The 23750-nt window shown below is 38.8% G+C and overlaps 1 long non-coding RNA gene across 2 annotated transcripts in view; it reads right to left on the bottom strand.

The window, feature by feature from the left end:
* Nucleotides 1-16868: 16868 nt before the first annotated feature.
* The window catches only part of LOC143682930 (uncharacterized), a 38417-nt gene continuing 31535 nt past the window's right edge, over nt 16869-23750 (bottom strand). For both annotated transcript variants that reach the window (XR_013175370.1, XR_013175369.1), the window contains one exon: nt 16869-17164. This is a non-coding gene — a long non-coding RNA (uncharacterized LOC143682930). The remainder of the gene's footprint in view (nt 17165-23750) is intronic.

Genomic DNA, 23750 nt, shown 5'->3' on the forward strand with positions numbered 1-23750 from the left:
AACTAAAGAACAGAAACAATACAAAACAGCTCCCGGAGTCACGACAGAGACCAAAAAAGACAGCGTACCCCATTCTGGAACGGCTGAACGGGTAGGGAGAATCCACTGCTGTGAGATACCCGAGGGGTGCACGTTTTCCCGGCTGGGGTGGCTGGCGTCTGGGGTCCCCTCCACGCACGTGGCTCCCCGGTCTGACTGGGAACATTGGATAGCGGGGCCCTCCCGTCACGCTTGGCGTCTCGGGCCAGCTGGGCAATTTGGACCGGCACTCCCCCAAGCCACGGCCAGCGACCCCCGCCTCCACGCGCGGTTTCCCGGGCCGACTGCCCCGCAGACAAACGACCGCCACGAGCGCCACCTACTGGGCAGGAAAAGAAAAACAGAGCCCAGAGATTCCACAGAAAAACCTTTCAACCAGCTGGGTCCCACACCCAGGGAGATCTGATCAAATGCCCAGACACCAGCAGAAAATAATGGATGACGCTCGGAAAATTGAAGATATGGCCCAATCAAAGGAACAAACCAATAGTTCAAATGAGATACAGGAGCTGAGACAACTAATGCTGAATATACGAACAGAAATGGAAAAACTCTTCAAAAACCAAATCAATAAATTGAGGGAGGACATGAAGAAGATATGGGCTGAACAAAAAGAAGAAATAGAAAATCTGAAAAAACAAATCACAGAACTTGTGGGAGTGAAGGACAAAGAAGAAAAAATGGAAAAAACAATGGATACCTACAATGGTAGATCTAAAGAGACAGAAGCTACAATTAGTGAACTGGAGGATGGAACAACTGAATTCCAAAAAGAAACAGAAACTATAGGGAAAAGAATGGAAAAACTTGAGCAGGGAATCAGGGAACTGAATGACAATATGAAGCGCACAAATATACATGTTGTGGGTGTCCCAGAAGGAGAAGAGAAGGGAAAAGGAGGAGAAAAACTAATGGAAGAAATTATCACTGAAAATTTCCCAACTCTTATGAAAGACCTAAATATACAGATCCAAGAAGTGCAGCGCACCCCAAAGAGAATAGACCCAAATAGGCGTTCTCCAAGACATTTACTAGTTAGAATGTCAGAGGTCAAAGAGAAAGAGAGGATCTTGAAAGCAGCAAGAGAAAAACAATCTGTCACATACAAGGGAAACCCAATAAGACTATGTGTAGATTTCTCAGCAGAAACCATGGAAGCTAGAAGACAGTGGGATGATATATTTAAATCACTAAAAGAGAAAAACTGCCAACCAAGACTCCTATATCCAGCAAAATTGTCCTTCAAAAATGAAGGAGAAATTAAAACATTTATAGACAAAAAGTCACTGAGAGAATTTGTGACCAAGAGACCAGCTCTGCAAGAAATACTAAAGGGAGCACTAGAGTCAGATACGAAAAGACAGAAGAGAGAGGTATGGAGTAAAGTGTAGAAAGAAGGAAAATCAGATATGATATATATAATACAAAAGCCAAAATGGTAGAGGAAAATATTATCCAAACAGTAATAACACTAAAAGTTAATGGACTGAATTTCCCAATCAAAAGACATAGAATGGCAGAATGGATTCAGCTTTAAGACAAGATAAACTTATGAACCATATAATAACATGGATGGACCTAGAGAATATTATGCTGAGTGAATCCAGCCAAAAACTAAAGGACAAATACTGTATGGTCCCACTGATGTGAACGGACATTCGAGAATAAACTTGAAATATGTCATTGGTAACAGAGTTCAGCAGGAGTTAGAAACAGGGTAAGACAATGGGTAATTGAAGCTGAAGGGATACAGACTGTGCAACAGGACTAGATACAAAAACTCAAAAATGGACAGCACAATAATACCTAATTGTAAAGTAATCATGTTAAAACACTGAATGAAGCTGCATCTGAGCTATAGGTTTTTGTTTTGTTTTGTTTTGTTTTGTTTTGATTTTACTATTATTACTTTTATTTTTTTCTCTATATTAACATTCTATATCTTTTTCGGTTATGTTGCTAGTTCTTCTAAACCAATGCAAATGTACTAAGAAATGATGATCATGCATCTATGTGATGATGTTAAGAATTAATGATTGCATGTGTAGAATGGTATGATCTCTAAATGTTGGGTTAATTTCTTTTTTTCCGTTAATTAAAAAAAAAAAAAAAGAGAAGGGATAATTGGAGATGAAGGGATACAGACTGTACAACGGGACTGGATATAAAAACTCAGAAATGGACAGCACAATACTACCCAATTGTAATGCAATTATATTAAAACACTGAATGAAGCTGCATGTGAGGTATAGGTTTTTTGTTTTTGTTTTTTTTGTTTTTTTTCTTTCTATTATTGTTTTAATTCTTATTCTGTTGTCTTTTTATTTCTTTTTCTAAATTGATGCAAATGTACTAAGAAATGATGAATATGCAACTATGTGATGTTATTAAGAATTACTGATTGTACATGTAGATTGGAATGATTTCTAATTGTTTTGTTAATTCTTTTTTTAATTAATAAAAAAAAAAAAAAAAAAAAAAAAAGAAATGCAGCTCAAACCCAAAAAAAAAAAAACATATTTGGGGTCCTAATAAAAGCTGAGATATTAATGAGATGACTGGATTTTGCTTGTCAAAGCAAAAGAGACAAAAGCAAAAATAACAGCAATTAACAGGTATTAAGTGACACTGGGGATTCAGACAGTTAAAAGTGGAACTGCATAATTAAGACAGTCAGAAGAACCCCTCCTTCCTATTATTCAATTGCAAATGTTTTCTACTTATGTAGATTTTTTACATACCAATTTTTTGTATGAATTTTAATGCCTAATAAAGCAACTTCCTGTTCGGCTACTATTTTTATTTTTTGTCCCCAAATATTCTTGGCTGTTTGTCTTTTGCTTTTTCTAAATAAAACTTAAACTATTTAAACTTTTTTAATATTGAAATTTGTATAAACATAAAACTTAATGTGGGAAAAATTAACGTGTCTACCATATTCTGTCTTCCTTGAAATAAGGTACATCTCTCCATATAGCAAAACTTTCTTTAGCACCTCAACAGATATTCATGGTTCTCTTAACAGAGGACTCACACATTTCTTGATAAAATATTACTAGATTTTTCACACTAGATTATTAAATTTTAATTACATTTTATATGTTTATTATGATTTGCAATTGCTTATTATAGTTATATAGTTTCATTAATTATCTGGGTGATTTTCTTGGGCTTTCCATAAAGCAATTCATACTTTCTACAAATTATGATTTATCCACTCAATGACAAATATTTATTCAGCATCTACTATGCATCAGGCCAACCCTCTGAGCACTGGGCATACAGTAACGAAGAAAAAAAAAAAAGATTATGGAGGTTAAGTTTCCAGCAGAAGAAGGATAATAAACAAAATTTTACAAAAATAACATAAATTAGGGTAGTTAATGCTGAAGACAAAGGAAAAACAATTAAGCAAAGAAGAGACATGAAATTAGGAGGGTGGGTGTTAAAACTTCTATAGAGTAGGAAAAGTGAATTTCAGATAAAGAAATGGAAGTAAGTTAGGAAGAGAACAGAAGTAAATGAGATTTTAAAATCATGGAGGAATAAAAAACTTTGTAGTTTTCACTTGGAGTAAATTGGGGAGACAATGGACCACTTTGAGCAAAAATGGGACTTGAAGTGCCTTAATTGTTTATTCTGGCAGAAGTGGAAGTAAGAAGACAAGTCAGGAAGTTAGAGCAGAAGCTGTCCTTCTTCCCCCATCCATATCCCCTGGCTCACCCCAGAGGGCACCTGTAAACAGTCCCAATGTATAACCAGTGCTCCGAGTCCCTCTGCCTGAAAAGAACCATGAGAGCAGAAGTGACAGGAAGTGATGTCTAGAACTGACACTCAACCAGCGCGAAAGGGAGTTAGTGGATGAAGACTCCTGTTTTCCTCACTGGGGCAATTCTACACGGTGTCTCAGAGAGTTCCCAGCAGGACTAGCTCCAGTGTCCCACAGCAAGATCTCATTCATTAATGCTTGCTTCACTGACTTCCCTTTTTCATGCCCCCACTCCCACACCATGCTTCCTGGAATTACCTTCTCAGGGTCAGTTTTTGGAGTAACCCAAACTAAGACAGGAGATGATTATAATAATCCAGGCAAGACAGCATAATAACTTGGGTCACAATGTATCTTTAAAGCAATGATAATTGGCTGAATGCCAGATATACTTTAAGAAGTTGCTAAAAGAACTTTTTGATGGATGTAATGTGAAATGGGAGAGAAAAAAAGGAATCAGGATATCCCCAAGATTTTTGGTCTGAGAAACTGTAAGGATATACTGTCCATTAACTGATATGGGAAAGAGTACAATCCATCTGGAAGAGAATTTGTGCATGATGTGAGGTAGGAATCAGGTTTTATTTTTCATATGAAGACCTAGACAATCTAGCACCATTTACTGAAAAATCATTTTTTATGCACTGTGCTGCAGTGTTATGTTTGTCAAAAAAATATGACTATATATATATATATATATATATATATATATATATATATATATGGGTATATTTCTGGATTTTCTGTTCTGTTCCCTTAGTCCATTTCTCAATTCTTCCACAAATATCATACCTTCATAGTTTCTGTAAATTATTACAAGTTGTAATACCTGGCAATGTAATTCTTCCATCTCTCTTCTGGTTGAAGATCACTCTATTTGACACTTTATAATAAATCTTAATATCTAGTGGTGATATAATTTCTCCAACTCTGTTCTTCTTCTAGTTACTCTTAGTCCTATGCAGTTGCATAAAAATTCAGAAGGCGCTTATTATTTTATATATACACACACACAAAATGCTATTGAATGTTTAGATCAAAAGAATTAACATCTTTACAACACTGAGACTTCTAATCAAGAGAATCGTTTAATAGGGAAAAGAATGTCATGTATCTATACTAATTAGAATAATTCGGTAAAGAGGGAAGGAGAGAATTTCTGAAGCAATATTTAGAATAGGTAAAAATAGATGGGATCCAATGCCTAAGTGGTATGACTGATTTTCACTAGGAACATGTCCAGTTCATCAATAACGACAGAATAAAAGAAGGGGTAAGCAGTTATATATGGCATGCAGGTGGATAAAGTTGTGATAATGGAACCTCATGTTGATTCTCTTTTGATTGCTTCAGTTCAGTGAAGGAGTAGTCTAATAGTGAGTATGGATAAGTTTAAGGATGAGCAAAAAGTATGAAATAATTATCTAGAAAAGTAGGAAAGTGAATAAAGTAAATATGGTACACTTTTAGGGCAGCATTAAACTACTACTTGAGATTACTGATCAAGTAACTGAGATTCTTGTTAGTTGAGATTACTGACCAAGAATTTAAGTTGAGATCAGTCATTATTACTGTATACTTTTCTCCAAAAATGTTCAACTTCTTGAGTGGGTGAAAGTAGTTGGTAAAACAATAATTAGTTATCAATAAGGAATTAGTAAGATAATAAAATCTAGTCTCCATTTCAAAATTATGACTTTTATAATGATTTCCTCTCATTGCATAGGTTACAACTTCTAGAATACAGAAAAAATTACAATGCTTAGAGTAAATATCTTTATTTTTTTCTGGTTTTAATGAGCATGTCTCTCACAGGGTATTATTAAATATAAAGATGTTGGCTGGTTTAAGACAGCTATTTTGTCATCTTTGAAAAATGTTTTCTGTAAGTTGTCAGGAAAACTATATTTTTGAAGTTGATATCCATTTATTTTAATTATTTTAATTTTCTCTTAGTGTGGAAATTCCCTCCTGTAAATTGAATTTTTAAAAATCTTCCTCTGAGTCTTCTCTAGATTGATCATGTCTTTTCTCAGATGAGTCAATCAAAACGAAATCAGAAGGAAAGATACGATAAAGACTAAGATGGTATAATCTAGGAATGCCTAGAGTGTACAATGATAGGGACTAAATGTACAAATTTAAAATGTTTTTGCATGAGGAAGAACAAAGGAATTTCAATACTGCAGGGTGTTGAAAAATAGATGGTAATTAATATTTTAAATTTTAACTTATGTGAGACTAAAGCAAAAAATGTTTAAAAAATGATATCATATATCTGAATTCACAGATTTTAGAAAAGGAAAGGATAGTATAGGGGTAGCAATTTCTATATTTAATTTATAGTAAGCTATGTCGTTAAACCTTTTTTGATCATGGCAGCGTGTTTGGAACAGTCTGCAATGACTATGCCATTTGTTAGCTCAGAGTTTCTTTGATAACTCAGGGGTAGTTATCTTAAGTGAACTTTGGATTTTTCCACTCTAAAACTCACTACGTTACAATTGCTCACACTGAAACATATTTGACACATTTCTACCAATTTACATACTTTTATGAGTTTTTTTCTCATGATATTTCTCCTTAAACACAGACTTTCATTTCCTAAGAAGAATTTACTTTAATTTGCCAACTTGTCAGTTTCACTGGATTTCCCATTCTGTGACACTTAATGAAGGAGAGAGTTGGGTGGGTCTGAGTACTGATTTCTAAAGAACATATATTTGACATACTTCATCCAGAAGTAAAACTATATTTTATCCAGAAAGGAAACAATTTCTTCTACCCGTAATCCAATTCCTAATTCAAAACAAATATTTTAATTAATTCTACAAAGCCATCATAAATTAAGACTAGAATTTGAAAGATTAGGTCCAGGCTGAGTGCCCGTAGTGACTGATACTAATGGGGGGCCATGCCAAAGCACTGCTGGAGTGTTGGGGCACATGCTCTTCAGCAGCAGATGGGTGATCTTGCCAATTATTAGACAAAGATGCTGTGACTGTGGTGGGGGCCAGGGGTGCAGATGGGGGAAGAGAGAGTGAGGGATAAGAGGTAATGCTGTAGAAATTGGGAATAGGTTTGAGTGGCTAATCTGAACTGAGAAACTAATAGGAAAATAATGAAGGCTGAATCCAGGAGTCAGAGAACAGAGGAGGAGAAATGGAAATTTATGTTGATTTATCTAATGAGAAGGGAAGCCAGGCAAACATAGGGTCTTGAAAAAATACAGAGGCCAAGTTCGTCAGAACCAGAGAAGCTGGGTTCTTCTTTATAAACTGGGCACAATACTTGGTTCAGAGGAGAAGACCTTTGGAGGCATCCGCCTGATCTGAACTCAGCCTATCTTCACTTTATAAGACCTTTGGAAGGAACCAGCCCATTATGCCTTCCACTGATCAGTTTGGGCATGTAAGTAGGTATGCTTTCCTGCTTTTAGCACATCACCTCCATACTGCTTAGTTTCCAATGACTATGATGTTTTTCTTCCATGACATAAGCAGCTCTTTTTTTTCTTGAAGACATTCCTTTCTCCAGTGACAAGCCTTCCAACTGAACACATGATAACAGTTTCCATTTTCCTCATATTATTCCTGAAATATGAGGGAAAAAAATCTAGAGTGGAGTAGAAGAGCTTTTGTTATACTCCATTCTCAGAATATATTTCTTTTGTAAACAATGAAGAGAAATTTCCCACCTGTAGTAGTTTGAAACTGTATGTACCAGAAGAACATGTTCTTAAATTTAATCCATTCTGGTGCATATGGACCCATTATAAGTATGACGTTTTGATGAGGTCACTTCAGAAGGTGTGACCCACCTCAACCAGGATGGATCTTAATCCTTGTCATGGTCAGCTTCATATGTCAACTTGGCCAAGTGGTGGTACCTGTTTGTCTGGTTGAGCAAGTGCTGGCCTGAGTGTTGCAATGAGGACATTTCATAGGATTAGATCATGATCACATCAGTTGTATCCACAGCTGATTCCATTTGTAATCAGCCAAGGGGAGTGTCTTCTGAAATGAGTGATGCTCAATCTAATCACTGGAAGCCTTTTAAGGAGGATTCATAAGAGACAGGCTCTCTTCCTACTTCGGCCTGCAAGTCTCTCCAGTAGAGTTCATCCAGACCCTCCATTGGAATCGTCAGCTTCACAGCCTGCCCTGTGGATTTTGGACTCTGCTTTCCCATGGTCACGTGAGACACTTTTATAAATTTTATATTTGGAGTGTTCCCTGTTGATTCTGTTTCTCTAGAGAACCCTAACTAATACAATCTTATTACTGGAATCCTTTATAAAAGAATGAAATTCAAACACAGAGAGAAAGTCACAGGAAGTAAGAAGCTGAAACGGAACCCAGAAGAGAAGGAAGAGACCAGGAGTGCTGCCTTGGGCCTTGCCATGTGATGGAGGAACCAAGGATCACCAGCAGCCAGCCCTAGTCTTCAGGGAGAAAGCATTGCCTTGATGATGCATCGATTAGGGCATTTTCCTGGCCTCAAAACTGTGAGGGAATAAATTTCCATCATTTAAGCTGAACCACCTCGTGATACTTGCTTGAGCAGCTTAGGAAACTAAAACACCACCCCAACAGGTATTTCAAATAACTTACAAGGAACCTTTATTCTCTTTCGTTTTTCAGAATCTTTGTTGTAGGTTTAGTTGATGGTCATCACAGATCAGAGGCATTCTTATGCCAGACCCTCCAGTTTGAAACACATGGTCTCCAGCTCTCAACTTCTCCACAGGGAGATTCAGGTATTCCTTGCTCTCATTCCAGCTGGGTGTTACAGCACCTGCATCTTCTTGTTGGAGAGGAAGCTTGGATCCGAAACATTAGTCATAAACCCCCTCATGTGAGATGGGGGATGACTGGGTGGGTTTGACATCCACTTCCTCTCATCCAATGAACTCCTGCAGAATCCAGACAAAAAATTCTACTTCAACATGTACGTATGTTACACATAAGTCAACACACACATGAATTCTCAGGTTCCTGTGCTATTTCACATTTTTTAACTTGATACACCATAAAAATAAATAGGCATCAGTCTTGCTAAAGTTGCTGGAATTTCCGAGAAATAAATCACTCTTTAATCACTATTCCCAAAAGGAATCGATAAGTTTAAAAATAACTTACACTACAGTTTCACTATTTCAATCACACTAATGGGAAAGTCTCATGGAAAACAAATGTAGTCCCGTGCTGATGGTCAGATTAATAGGTCACGTGTTTGCCAGATATTAGCACAAAACTTCATGTATTTTGGGGACAACATAATATAAAGTAAAAGGAACTTCATAATACATAACCAATTATTGTATGGCTTCAAATACAGTGCAGGTTATGCCCTATTTCTGAAACAAAATATCCTTGCTCAGTAGAAGTCTGAAACACAATTTCCCTGGGAAGTGACTGTATTTCTAACCTCATCAGGGAAGCACTAAAGATCTTCCAGTGCCCCAGAACTGGCCATAACAGAAGCTGGACAGACAGTTGTCCGTGAAATTTGTCCCAATAGTCTCTTCAGACTCCTTCCTGCTCTCAGCTCACCCTCCACCATACTACTAGATGCTGGAATTCACACCATTACAATAGCTTGTTTACATGAAAGCATTTTCTTCAGGCTTTAAAAAATATCACAGAATCATGGTATCACAAGGGACTGTCAAGAACTGTGAAGACTTTCCAAATTTACCCGACTTTCCTCCTAACAAGTTAGCTGCTCAGTTTCTTGGATGCTGACAGAAGACCCAAGATGGAGGACCATTTATTACAAATAGAAATAGTAGTAGCCAGAGTATCAGCATTTGCTCTGGTTCTCTGTGCCCCAATTTTTACAATGCTATGCAAAGAGAGTCAGGAGACACCTGAGTCAGAAGAGAGGAACCCTGAGCTTAAGGAGCCCGAATCTTTCATAATGGATGGTGACCTTGCCTGCCCTTTGCCATAAAGGGAGACACTATCTCTATTACACCAGACAGTAAACATAGCTCCCCCTTGCTCAGAAGAGAGACATTATCTCTATCTTCCAAGGCTACTTTTTGTACAAACAAACTTGAAAAGATAGTTCTGAACAAAGGCAGTCAGTAGCTCTGCTAGCAAAGTATGCAAAACATGAGAGGTCCATGGAGAATTTCTCCCAGCAGGTACTGCCATAAAGATCATTGATTCCAATACACAGTGAAGTCCAAATCCTTTCCAAGAAAAGAACTCCTTACTTACACAAAGCAACCCAGCTTATCTTTTAAACATTTTTCTTCAAGCATTCTCATGGTACTTGTCATTTTTATCTACTTGGCCTTCTTTTATTTCTTGGATCCAAAGACAACATATATATTTGAAAGCGACTATAATGTGCATGCCTCCCCTTTACTCCTTCCCTCACTCTTGGAGACTTTCTTTTCATAATCTAATTATCTTCAGTTTCTTCCATCATCCTGGTCAAACGCCACCAAATGCAGCTTGATTTGTCTCTCTCTCTTTTTTTTAAATATACTGCTCAGAGGGTGAAATATTTTAAATGTAGTCTGAGCAGACCAGAGTAGAGTAGACTAGGACTACTGACTTTTTTGTTCACATGCTATCTAGACATGGTGCCTTATTTAGAAGCCACATCACATTTATGATGGTTAGGATCAACTATCAACTAAAATTCTAAGTCATTAAACCTGCCACACTATAAATCATCCATCTTGCATTTTGTTTTTTGCTCTACAATATTAGACTTCATATTTATCTCTGTAAAATTCAATCTTTTCTTCCAGCACAGAGACCTTTGGACTACAGCAGTTCAATATCCTATCCGTTTGTCAACTTTGCTAACTAAAGGAATTTTGGCATTCTAGTCCTGAATCCATGCTGGCACTTAATGATGACCATCTCATTTTCTCCACCAGCTAGAAGCTCACTGTTTTACCTATGTGTGTGGCTCTCTCTTTTAAATAATTACTCAAGGTGGTTTAGTCTTTCAAATTATGTAGTCACCTTGGAATCTGAGTTTTCACCATCATCATCAACAAGCATTTGATAAATACATGGTATGTGTAGCTCTGCCCTATGGTTTGTCTTGAAGGGGTAATACAAAGGAAAAAAGTAACTGGAAAAAGAAGCTCCAGGAAGCATTCAGAGAATGGAGAGGATCATGCAAATTAGTCTCAGTGGGAAGGTTGCTAGGAAAGAGGATTTGCCAAAGTGGAGAGAAGAAATCAAAGGGGAAAGAATATGTTGTATTTAACCTTTAAAAATTTAAATCTAATCTACCCTTAGAGAATCACATATTTTTATGTTTCTTGCCAAACCACTCTCTCTGCAATTACTCTCCCTAACATCATTTGGGCCCTGAACCTGCATTTTTCTTTATTATTGCTCATGTATAAATCTTGTCTGGTGCATAATCTCTGGAAGGGAGAGCCATATCAAAGAGTTTGGTATTTTTACCGGCACCCCCACCATAGCTCTAGGACATGACTGGCTCATACTCTGGGCTCTATAATAATTTTGGGATTGAAAATTTCAATTTGGGGGGTTTATAAAGCACAGACTGATAAAGCTGGAAGGATTCTTAGACCCTGAGACCTAGAAAGATTGAATCACTTGCTTAGAATCACAGAAGTCACTATTCATTTATTTGTAAAAGACTTTCCCTCTAGCTCTATTTCTAAGCTTGTCTTTCTTGCATGTACTAGCTTCATCTAGCATCTTTGCATGGGTTGCTTACAAGGCATCTAAACCTATTCTGATTGTTTGGCTTGGTGGAACTAACGTACGTCTTAAGAAAGGTGTACTTTAATCTCTCAAAGTGTGGATAATTCTTCCTAAGGACATTTGTTGACTATTACGCAGATACAGTGATAAACAAATCCATCCCAGAATGTCAACGGGAGTTTTTCTCAGATGCTGTTTTATATTTAGGAGCTGAATGTAAATACTTAGATAAGTACCTCTTTCCTACATATTTGTATTAGCATTTGGGATAATGCCAAGGATCATGAACTGAAATTCAGCATTTCATTAAAATAACCAAAAATGAAATCAACTTCATTTGTAGTCCTAGGATAGACTAGAACATGGTGTATTTACATGCAGAACTAACCAGCAGGCATAGCTTCCTTGATGATATGCTGTACTAAGCACTCTAATGTGACTAATGGAAAGAACTAGCAGTTATATCTATGGCTCCACCAGCTGAGCTTAAAAATTCCCAAGGATTTTATATCTCAACCAGCCCACAACCTTCCCTGTCCTTCATTTCAGCGATCAAGAACTAGTGCCTTCTACATATACATTTCAACCTGTTTTTAAAATCATTCTTTATAGCTCATGGAGTTGTTATTAGTTTTGACTTTTTTGTACGTTATTTCCAAGGAGAGGGAGCACCACCACGTCTTCCCTTTGCCCTTAAGAAACACTGTGGAGAAATATGCTACCTAGGAGCTTATATTTCCTGCTTTCTTTATCTTTAGTACCCCAATTTTTAATTTTTAATAAGTATTCTCAGTGATATGAGGTGCAGGAACACATAGACTGCACTTTCACAGGAATTTTGTAGCTAGGATATAAGATAGGAAAAACTAATCAAATATCTCAAATTAGCGCCATAACTTTTCTCTCACTCCCAGCAAATGCCTAGATAGTCTTTGAATTTTTGTCACCTACCTTTCCAAGAGCTATTCAAACAAGGAATTTTTAAAATATATATTTTGAGTTCTTTGGAGAAATGATGCTGGACAAATATGTCATTTTGGAGTTGACATTTCTCCCCTCCCAGAAGAAAAGGAGGAGCCAGGCAGTTCCCTGTGGTAGCAAAAACAGGTGGGGCAAAGGGAGTGGCAGTGCATGGGGAGGGAAGGAGAAAGGCCTCCTTATTTCATGGACAAAAGTCCCTCTTCCCTGGGGCCATGGAGACCCTAGAAGATGTGAATTTAAGGCAGGAGAAGGGGTCACTGAGCTGCTCAGGGCTGCCGGCCACCTCCACTGCCCCAGCATCTCCATGCAGATGTCAAAAGGGCTGCTTCAGGCCAACACAATTGGAAGTCCAGCTGCTGCAGTGATCAGACCATTCTCTAGGGTAGCTTAGACAGAAAGGGAAAAATTGAACCCAATTTTATTCTTATTACTATAGAACTTCTGTTTTCCTCTCAAGTATTGATAAGGAACGAATGAGACCTTACTTAATATATTAAAAAATGCCCAGGACTGAGCTGAGTTTTCACATTCCAAGAGTGAGCCTGGAGACCACCCTTCTCACTCTGTTACAGAACTCCGGATTTCTGAGTTCATAATGACAATGAGACTACAGGGGTGCTGGTGGGCACCTCCAAAATAATAAAACAGCCAATGTTCATGCATTTGGCTTAACTGAATGAAACAAGAGGACATCAGGGAAACATCTATCAGTTGAACTTGATTAAATTAAAGAAACTCTTGGAAGATTCTCTTCCATCTACCCTAATGAGTTTTCTCAACTTTTATTTCTGTCATACACTAATCTTTGAAGTGTTGAATTTGGACCAAAGCCATTTGAGGTCTTGATGACTATTTCCATAACTTGTAGTTTGATCAGTTTGGTCATTTGTCCCCTGTGGACATGAAATGTTGTACCCCAGTTGTACATCATAGGACAAACTACAAATGTTCCTCAGTTTGTCATCTTGAAGCTAAGCAGGTTCTAAGCATGATATATAGAGCACTGGCAACAATAATTGGTTAATGATTCTTTTCGAACTACCAAACCAAGCCTGCCCCTACCCTGTTAACATGCCCTTGGCAACTCTTAATCCAGTTATACAATTCAAATATATTTAAATACTAATTTAATAATACATTAAATATTAGCTACAGTTAGCTGCAGCATGATTTTTTTGTTTATAGATTTCTTTCACTTGAAAATTTAACTTGAACCTCACAAAGCCCCTCTGAAATAGTAGCTTGATTACTATTCTGCAGATAAGACAACAGCCTAAGAAGAAGTACTTTCAGAGCTGGTGCTTGCTGCCAAGTTTTTTACGATTTATTCCTATTTTTCGTTATACTCAATTTGGGATGAGAAGCAATAATTTTACATATGTGTGTAAAAAGCCCATGGCTTCCTGAAGACTGCAAAAATTTAAACGTAAAAAATTAAAATAATAAAAAAACTAGATTTGTTGGGGGGTGGTTGTGCAACAGTGGCTCAGAGGCAGCACTCGCGCCTGCCAAACCAGAGATTTCCAGAGCCTACCCGTGCAAAAAACAAAAAAGAAAGAAAAAAACCCTAGATTTAAAAAAAATAATCATGAAACAGAGAAAGATCTCTAAGGATGACATAAAACTGAGACTTCAAAATGAAAACAAGGCAATTTTGCATAAAAAATGAAAGTTCCATAAAGCAAAAATTAAATAGGAAATATGAATTTGAAAAGCACAAGAGAGACTAGAAAAATATTTAAACTGCATGTGATAAATAGGGGCCTCATTTTCTATCAGCAGTAAGAAGATAACACAATGAAAAAATGAGCAAAGGACATAGATCAGAGAAAAAAATACAAATAAACTAGAAGCAAATGATAATAAGCTTAACTCCTTCATAATTTAAGAAATGCAAGTGAATATGACAATAAGGGGCACACGGGTGGTTCAGTGGTAGAATGCTCGCCTTCCATGTGGGAGACCCTGTTCAATTTCCAGACCATGCACCACCCCACAAAAAAATTGTCAAAATGACAATAAGACACCATTTCCTACCTATGAAACTGTCAGGGATAAAAACTTTAGTAGCAAGAGTGTGGAAAATTATCCTTTGTTACACTTTTGGTGAAAATATAAATTAGGGCCATCTTATTGCAAAATAATTTGCCAATATTTATTAAAATAAAATATACATAGACCCTTTAATCCAGCATTTCTGTATCTGAGAATTGACTCTCCATAAACAATCACATATGAGAAAAGTTGCATGTAAAACAGTGTTCAATGTAACATTTCTTATAATAGTAAAAAAATGGAAAGAACCTAGCTGTCCATCAAAAGAGAACTGGTTAAATAAATTATGGAACATCCATCTAGTGGACGAGTATGCATCATTTAAAAAGCATGAGCTAGAGCTATATATATCAGGAAAAGACACCCCAAATGAACTGTGAATGAAAAGCAAATTACAGGGGTGCAAGGGTAGTTCAGTGGTAGAATTCTCACCTGCCATGCAGGAGACATAGGTTCGATTCCTGGCCCCTGCATTTCCCCAAATAAACAAACAAACAAAAATGCAATAAATGATGCTGCAATAATGGGCTACTTACATGGAAAAAGAATGAAATGTGACCCCCCCCCACCATACAGCATACAAAAAAATAATAAAAAAGGCAAATTACAGGGCAGTATATGCATGTTATATCTCATTTTTGAGAGGAGAAAAAACCCACATTTCTATGTATGTAAATATTCTGGAATGATGTCTTAATTTTCTAGAGCTGCTATATCTAACCAACAGCACACACCGAGTTGGCTTAAACAAGCTTTGATTGTCTTCCGTTTCAGGGGTTCGCAAGGCAATACTTTCTCCCCCAAGGTCTGAACCACTGGGATGCTGACTTGCCACAATTCCAGCCTGGGGTTCCCTAGCTGGAGTCTCTGCCCCCTGTCACCCGGCCAGGCCCCACTCGTCGTGTCTACTCTCCCAGTTTCTGTTGACTTCTGGCTTTTGGCTCCTTCCTGTAGCTTTTTCTGACTTCTGGTTTCCAGTTTCTTCTTTCATAAGGTCTCAGATCATATGGACTAAGACTTCCCTCCATCAGCTGGTCCGCACCTTCACTAAAAATAACATATTCAAAAGGTCTTATTTACAGATAAATTCACACCCCCAGGAACATGGATGGGGATTAAGAGCATGTCTTTCTTTGGGTACATAATTCAACCTACTACAGATAAATAAGAAGGCACAGGGTGAAGCTGTGATGTCAGGGGAGAGCCTGCTGCACGGTGTGAAATTCTATCATGAACATGTATCGTAGTGTGATTTACTGTGACCCTGTGGTCATATTTCTGCCTAAAATGATGTTCTGATAGGATGTTATGGCTTGTCCATATTTAATGACATCTGCCCTGTCTCCCGCCATCCCACTTGGAATCATATTCACTCACACATTCTGAGTCCAGATTTCTTGATTGAAACAATACAAGTATTTCATGTAGCAAACACACTCAGAATTCTCCCACAGACAAAAAGATAATGAGGTGTGATTAATGTCTTTTCAGCCTATTATCTGAATTTCATTGAGTCCTTTGCCTAATTTTCCCTCTTTATAGTTCAAAGCAATGGAGATTAAGCCTGAGTTTGTGTTCTTGGCTGCCAAATAAATCCTTATCCCTAGTGTCCTTTTTACAAACCATAACATCTTTTGATGATGGTGGACTTCCTGGGCAAGTACAGCACTTTCAGAGAAGACTGTTGTTGATTGCAAGCTCTGCATTTGGCCTCTACCCGCAGGAAAGAAATGGCCAAAGGAGCATGATAAATAGGTCTAGGCTAGCTCGTAAGGTTGCCTACTAAAATGCCCATCTGGAAAGTGGCTTCTTTCTGAAGTTAGCTTGAGGTCTGCTGGGTGACTGTGTACAGCATTAGCTTCTCTCAGGAAACATCTCTGGGACTTCAGAGGCCTAAGTCGAGCCACTGTGGGAACAGAGGGGCAACTGGGAAATGTCTCTCAGGTATAGCGAGACCTGAGAGGGGAAGAGTACACAGGAGTGGCTGCATCAGAAGTTCCCACCCTACAACTAGGGCCGTGACCTTGCCCTGAGAATAAAACCTCACCATTATTTATCTTCCTTTTCCCCACCTCCCAGTTCCCACACATATTTATAATGAAAAAATAAAATGCAGGCACCCCAAGAGGTCAATCTTAACACCTGTAATGTTGCACTGAGAAGAATCACTTGAACTTAAAAAAATTTTTTTTTAATTGTAGTACCACCTATACAACTCAAAATTTCGCATTTTAACCATTCTCAAGAGTACAATTCAGTAGTATTGTTTCCGTTCACAATACTGGGCTACCATTGCCAATAGCCATTACCTCAACTTTTTCATCACCTCAAACAGCAACTCTGTGCTCGTTAGGTAATAACTCCCTCTTCCCCTCCTACCCCAGAACATTCATTTATTCTAGGACAAACTTTAGAGAATGCCTCATCAAACTATAATTCATACCAGGTTAACATTTCTTTATTGTTCCCTCAAAACTCTCTATATTGAACTCTCTTAAGTTTCTTGGGGGTGAAGTCCCTTGTTGTTTTACAAGATGGTCTTTCCATAGTCCTTGCTGCTACACTCTTTTTAGTCTACTTCTACAGTTTCCTTCTTCTTCCTAGTTTCTTTCTGAAAAAAAAAAAAACATTTCTTCAGGACAACTAGTGTTCAAAGCTGTATTATTGATCCTAAGACACTTGCAAATCTTTGGGCTAAGAAACGTCTAAATGTCTGTGATTGATCAACTATGTTGACTCAACACCAATTAGGCTTAAACTTAGTTTGCTAAATGGGTTAGAAAATGCAAAGGAAGCAAAAATACATTTTCCTTATAAAATAACATTAAAATCAAATGTCAATCAGTGGGATATAGTTAATGTCACTGCACTACATACTTGAAAATGGTTAAATGGGAAATGTTAGGTGCTTCATATTTTCCCAATAAAAAATTTAAAAGAAAAAACTATGGAACTGAACACTTTTGTGACTTTAGTTAATAATATAATTATAGTAATAGCATTGGTTCATCACTTATAACAGATATGCCACACCAATGCAAAATATGAATGTGTGTATGTGTTTGTATGTGTCAGGGGTGGGGTGATACATAGGAACTCTGGACTTTCTGCATGATTTTTAATATGAATCTACAACTGTTCTAAAAAGTCTCTTTTTTTTTTGTAAGTCAAATGACACTCTTGGTACACAAGGTATTTCGATTTGCTAAGCTGCCGAATGCAATATATCAGAAATCGATTGGCTTTTTTTTTTTTTTTTTTTTTAAAGGAAAGACAGAGAGAAGGAAGGAAGGATAGAAGGAAGGAAGGAAGGAAGAAAGGGAAACATTTTTTAAACATTTTCTTGTTTTATTGTATTCTGTTTCTCCGTTTTTGTTACATGGGCTGGGGCCGGGAATCGAACCGAGGTCCTCCGGCATAGCAGGCAAGCACTTTGCCCACTGAGCCACCGTGGCCCGCCCAGAAATCGATTGGCTTTTACAAAGGGGATTTATTAAGTTACAAGTCTACAATTTTAAGGTTGCGAAATATACAAATTAAGACAGCAACAGGAGGATACCTTCACTCAAGAAAGGCTGATCACGTCCAAGGTTTCTCTGTCAGCTGGGAAGGCACATGGCTGGTATCTCCTGGTCCTGGGTTGCATTGCTTTCAGCTCCTGATTCCGGTGGTTTTTTCTATCAAGCATCGGTGGGTCCTCACTTAGCTTCTCTGGGACAAACTCTGGTTTTCATCTCTTAGCTTAACATCTCTAGACATCTATGTCATAATGCCATCTCCCTGCTCTCTGTGTAGGCTCTGAGCTCTCTTTCTCTCTGTAAACTCCTTTAATGACTCCAGTAAACTAATTAAGACCCAACTTGAATGGGCTGGGTCACATCTACATGGAAACAACCTAATCAAAAGATCACACCCACAGTAAATCTGCAGCCACAAGATTAGATTAAAAGACCATGGCTTTTCTGAGGTACATCGCAGTTTCAAACCAGCACAAAGCAAGGAATCCCCCCCTTTTTTTCCTTAACATTTCCTTCTTTAACATCATTTTGTTAGAAAGAATCTTAAGAGGTCCTCTGTTCATTTTTTATCTTTTAATCAAAATCTGTTCTCAGTATCTAACAGATAAATTTTGCCCACATTCATTTTTTCATTTTTTTATTATTGATAAATCCAGCAAAAATTTTTTGGAGCACCCCCCAAGGAGGGAGCACATTACTAGGATTAGGACTAACAAGATGGAAAGAAGAGTAAACCATCTCTACCCATGAGGAGGTAGTTTAGTTAGGAAGGCCCTGGGTGCCTGAATTCAGCTGTGCTGGAGAGAACAAGAGGAGGTACAAGGTTGACACAGAAGGAAACAAATGGTTTTAAGGATACTGAGTTTGAGGTGCCCATGGAACATTTAGGTGGAGGGGCCAGTAGGCAGCTGGGGGTCAAGTCCTGGAGAAGTACAGACCTATAATACAGCAATCAGAGCTATTGTTATACAGGTGCGATGGAAGCTGTGAGGACAGGAAAATCAGGTGGCATGAAAAGAAGGCTAGGACAGACACCAATTAAAAACCCAGCTGATCGTTATTATTTTTCTGATGGTGCTGGTTACCAATCCTTAATCTATCAGCATGCTTCAGTTTTAAGAATCTTCTTCTTTCACAAACCAGATAAACCAAAACTGTGAATTTATAGGCTCATATTTTGAAAACCCCAAGAATAGACAGCCTTGGAACACGACTGGATCCAAGTGCTGCAGTTTAGTCAGGATGTGGCCTCTCATCTGCCATTTCTGCTCTCCTTTCCAAACAGGTTTCCTTTCCAAGCAGGTTCTCTCAATACGGGAGGCCCCAGTATCCCAAGCCTATGTCCTACCAGTTCAAACCCAACATCAAGACGGCTTCTCATTCCCAAAATCCCAGCAGGAGTCCCAGTGTGGACTTTTATGAGACCCAAGTGGGTCATATGTTCTTAAACCAATCTCTGTGGCCAGGTGGATGGACACCTCTAATTGGCTAGTTGCCCCCTCAGAACTGCACTGTGAGGTCAGTCCAGCCCCAGCCCCAGACCAAGAGTGGTGGAGGAGTGTCTCCCCAGGAAAAATAGAGAAAGAGGGAGAGGATACTGCCAGGCAAAAGCAAGAAGTAGTCCTTATCCCTTTGAAGTACAAGGAATTCAAGATGAATAAAACAGAGAACCTGGGAGGTAAGAGTAGTTGATGGATGTTAATGAGGCAAAGAAAAGAGAAAAAGCGCTGGGGAGAAGTGTGTGGCCATTATTAGGGAACACAGCAGGTAAAATCACAGTCATATTTACGCCCACTTCTTTTGTGTTTTGCAATCTTTACTGGAAATAGAAAGCCACTCTTGCTTGTCTGATTTATTATCCTTGATACCTGCGGCCATTGATCATTAAGAGTTGTGGAGTTTTATTCCACAGACCAAATAAGCCAAACTGCTTTAGTCTCACTACTAGTTTGTTTTTGTTGATTTTAAACATTTTTGTACTCTATTTTGATTTGCTTCTAAATTCCTCGGGTCCTTGAATTTTGGATTTTACACCTAGACTTTTTGTTTTGGTAAAATCTGATCAGTGCTAATAATAAATATTCCAGTCCCACATCTGAGTCTTACAAATATGCTTTTAACAGCAAATATTGTGCTGAAACATATTCAAATTTTAATCCACTCTCTTAAAATTTTTCTTGATAATTTTCATATTTTTATTATACAGATAAAAGTAGAAAAAAAGAGTTGGTAGTGCCCTCTAGGATCTAACAGGTTGATTTTTCTACTAAACTTCTGTGGCAGGGTGCACATGTGGTTCAGTGGTAGAATGCTGGCCTTCCCTGCAGGGGACCCACCCAGGTTTGATTCCTGGACCATGCGCCTCCCCACAAAAATAAAGTGCATATGTCTAAACTTCTATGGCAGTTAAACTGCATCTGATTTTCCTGTTTTGATTTTTAGGTTTTAACCTACCTACTATAAAAAAGTTTTAAAATATTTAAATTACTTAGTACTTAAAGATAAATATTGTGATTGCTACGCAGATGGACATAGCCTCGAAGAAAGAAAAAGCCAACCAACATGCTGTAATTTAAAATTTCACTTGAATTTAGAAATACAACTCATAACTTTTTTACCTCCAATTGATATTTGTTTCACTTTAGATATTTGAGCTATCAGTAATACCCCTGCACTGATTTACTGATTACAGTGTGCTGGAAGGAAGGTGGAGTGATATCAAAGGGAACTTTGACACCCAGCACTACTGTCCATGTGACTTTGGAGAATTTACTCAAACTCTGTGAGACTCAGTCCATTCGTTTGTAGAATGGAGTCCATAACCATGACCCTCAGGTTATTGCAGAAATGCAATAACCTAACAGAAATTAAAACACCTGGCTCATAGTAGTTGCTCAGCCAATGATACTCTCTTTTACACCTTCTCAAGGCATTCTGCAAAATATAGAAGAATCAGAAGATATAATCCCCTCCCTCAAGGAATTGATGACCCCGTTGAAAAGACTGCGTGTGTACTCTAAGTGATGTCTTACAGGAGTTTAGTAAAAGGATTATAAACTCTTCCAAGATTAAAGCAACAGGAATAATCAGGGTAAAGTTCACATAGAATGTGGAGTGGGGATAGGCCTTGAAGATGGAAGGTTTGTGTGGCTCAAGCAGAGGACGAAGCAACCTAACGTAGAGGGAAGGCAGAGGTGCAGAAGGTTTAACAGCACCTCCTTCCAGCACACAGCAAGATCCTTTCTCCAGGATCAGCGTTATCTTTAACAAATAACTGAAGAATGATTTAAAAAAATTAGCTTTCTATTTACTTTGCACCTACCATGGACCATTAAGTCATAATACAGGGGGAAAAAACTAATTTTCTTAAAAACTATTCTTTCCTTCCTTTACTCAGCAGAAGCAGATTATCAGAGAAAGCACACAATATTTTTCTTCTTCAAGCACCCAGTATGGGGAAATTTAGGTGGAAGCTCATGGTTTTATAGAGAGGTTTTATGAGGTTGTGCAGTATCCAGGGATATTTGAAACACGAGGATTATTTAGTCCAAATTCACTGGCTTCTACTTTGAGAAAAGTGGTGCCTAGGCATGCTGAGTGGCAGAGCCCAGCTCTTCTCAGTTCCCTAATTTCCCCTTCAGGGAGAATGAAACTCTTACCACAAATGGATTCATTCACTCATTCATTGATGGCTCAGTTAATGTTTCCTGAGTGCCTGCTGTGTGCCAACACACTATCCTGAGAACTAAGGATGATGTGGTGTGGAAATCAAAGAAGATATCCCAGTGAGAACAAGCGGAAGCTATTTTTTCAGATCTTGCTATAGCAGGGGAATCGGCCACCATGCGTTCTGTTTGGTTGAGACTTAGAGGCAGGCAGTTCATAGTAAAAAATAAAAGTGGGGTGGGGGGAGGCTGAGGGAGAAGGACTCAGGTGTGCTGCCCTGATGGCATGGGGAAGCTGCAGGAGGCTAACTGGGAGTAGGGCATCCTATGTGATTGGTCTGGGAACGGATTTTGCCTTCTCTTCTGAGTTAGAAATGGTGGCAAACTTAGGGAAGCTGGCAGTCATTGACCAAGACCTGACCGACAGTTCTGGGGCAAGAGGTTATCACTTGGCTTCTGAGGCTGGTTGCCGCAGAGGCTAGGAGTGAAGAGCTCTATTGTCATGTGTAGTCCGGCCATTGTCTGTTTATATATTTAGTCCCTCAGTGCAGAACATGAAACGGTGTGCCTCCTCTCATTGGGCTTACAGTCTAGTAAAGGAGGCAGATGGTGAATTAATAATGATTTAATCACATCCTGCAAAGTGCTACAGAGGAGGAGTTTAGGGCATGGTAGATCCCTAATAGGGGACCAGAAGGATCTGGGAGTCAAGGAGTTTCCCTAAGCAACTGGCTGCAAGCCGGGTCTCAAATGTTAAGTAGAAGTTAATCAGAGACTAAGAATCAACATGTTATGTCTAATAATATTTGTGAGTTTTGCAACAAGAGCGGTCAATATATTTTGTGAGATGATATTCTCACAAAAAGGGGTTTTGGACCCCTTCTCCGTCTCTGATCAGAATCAAGCAGCTCAACATTTTTTTTAAGTGTTATTTAAAGAAAAACGCTATTTTTTTAAAAAGTCTCCCACCATAGCAACACAATCAGAAGGGCTCTCATTGTGAGACCCTATTGTGTCCTAAAAACAAAACAAAAAGGCCCCAGAAAGAGCAGCATTTAACATGAAAATAGTATTCTGACCCTCCTTGGACTAAATGTTGTTAATCAAGTTTAAATTTAGCTCCCACACAGCCTCAAAAGAAAAGGAGACAGCCAGGCGGAGAGCTCGCGCCTGAGAGTGTCTGTGCTCCAAGGCAAGGAAAACAAGTCTCAAGTCAACAAAGGGCGGCCTGTGAAAACAAATGGTGCTGATGAGAGGAGCGGCCCCCAGAAAGCTCATTAGCAATCAGATGCCGCCGGAGCCGGCTCCCGCCCTGGGGCCGCGACGCCTCGCAGCACCCACAGACTCGTGAGGCCGGGGCGGGGAAGAGGAGGGGGCGGGAGCCAGGAAATGCCCCAGGCGAAGTGAAGAAAAGCAAAGCAATTGTCCTCCTCTCCCCACTGATAGCCAATAATGAGGGATGCGAGGCGGGCTGCTGGGAGCGATCCTGAAGCCAACAGGGTGAAAACCAGGCCGGAAAGGAAGGGTCCAACACGGAGCCTGCACCTTTCCTTTCCAGCCTCTCGAATCCCAAAGCTCACTCGTTGGTAGGTGCAGGACCTCTTATGTGAGTGCAGATCGGTTTTATTAGCTGCATATTAAAAAATAATAAGGCAAAGGGTTACCGAATTAGGTAAATCGCTTGAATAAATTTGCATTTTCTTTTCTTTTCATCCAGAAGCCAGAGCCAAGGGAAAATAGGACATTTATAGTCTACGGCTGGTGGCACAGACCTCCCTCTTCTTTCCCCGGTTCCCGCAGGCCCCCAGATGGGAAACACTGTGCTAAACAATTGAAGAGTTAGAGTAGAAATAAGATACTTGCTTCAGGTCACACTGTTGGCGAGTGGGAGAGTGAGGATTATCACACACTGTCCTTCCCTGGGGTGTGTTAACACAGACGGGTTCACTTCGCCTTCACAGTTGTGGAGTCTTGCACCTTGCATTGGGCTGGACCAGAGGTCCTTCCTCTGAAA

The sequence above is a fragment of the Tamandua tetradactyla genome, chromosome 5 (assembly GCF_023851605.1).
Source record: "Tamandua tetradactyla isolate mTamTet1 chromosome 5, mTamTet1.pri, whole genome shotgun sequence".
In the NCBI taxonomy this organism is placed as follows: domain Eukaryota; kingdom Metazoa; phylum Chordata; class Mammalia; order Pilosa; family Myrmecophagidae; genus Tamandua; species Tamandua tetradactyla.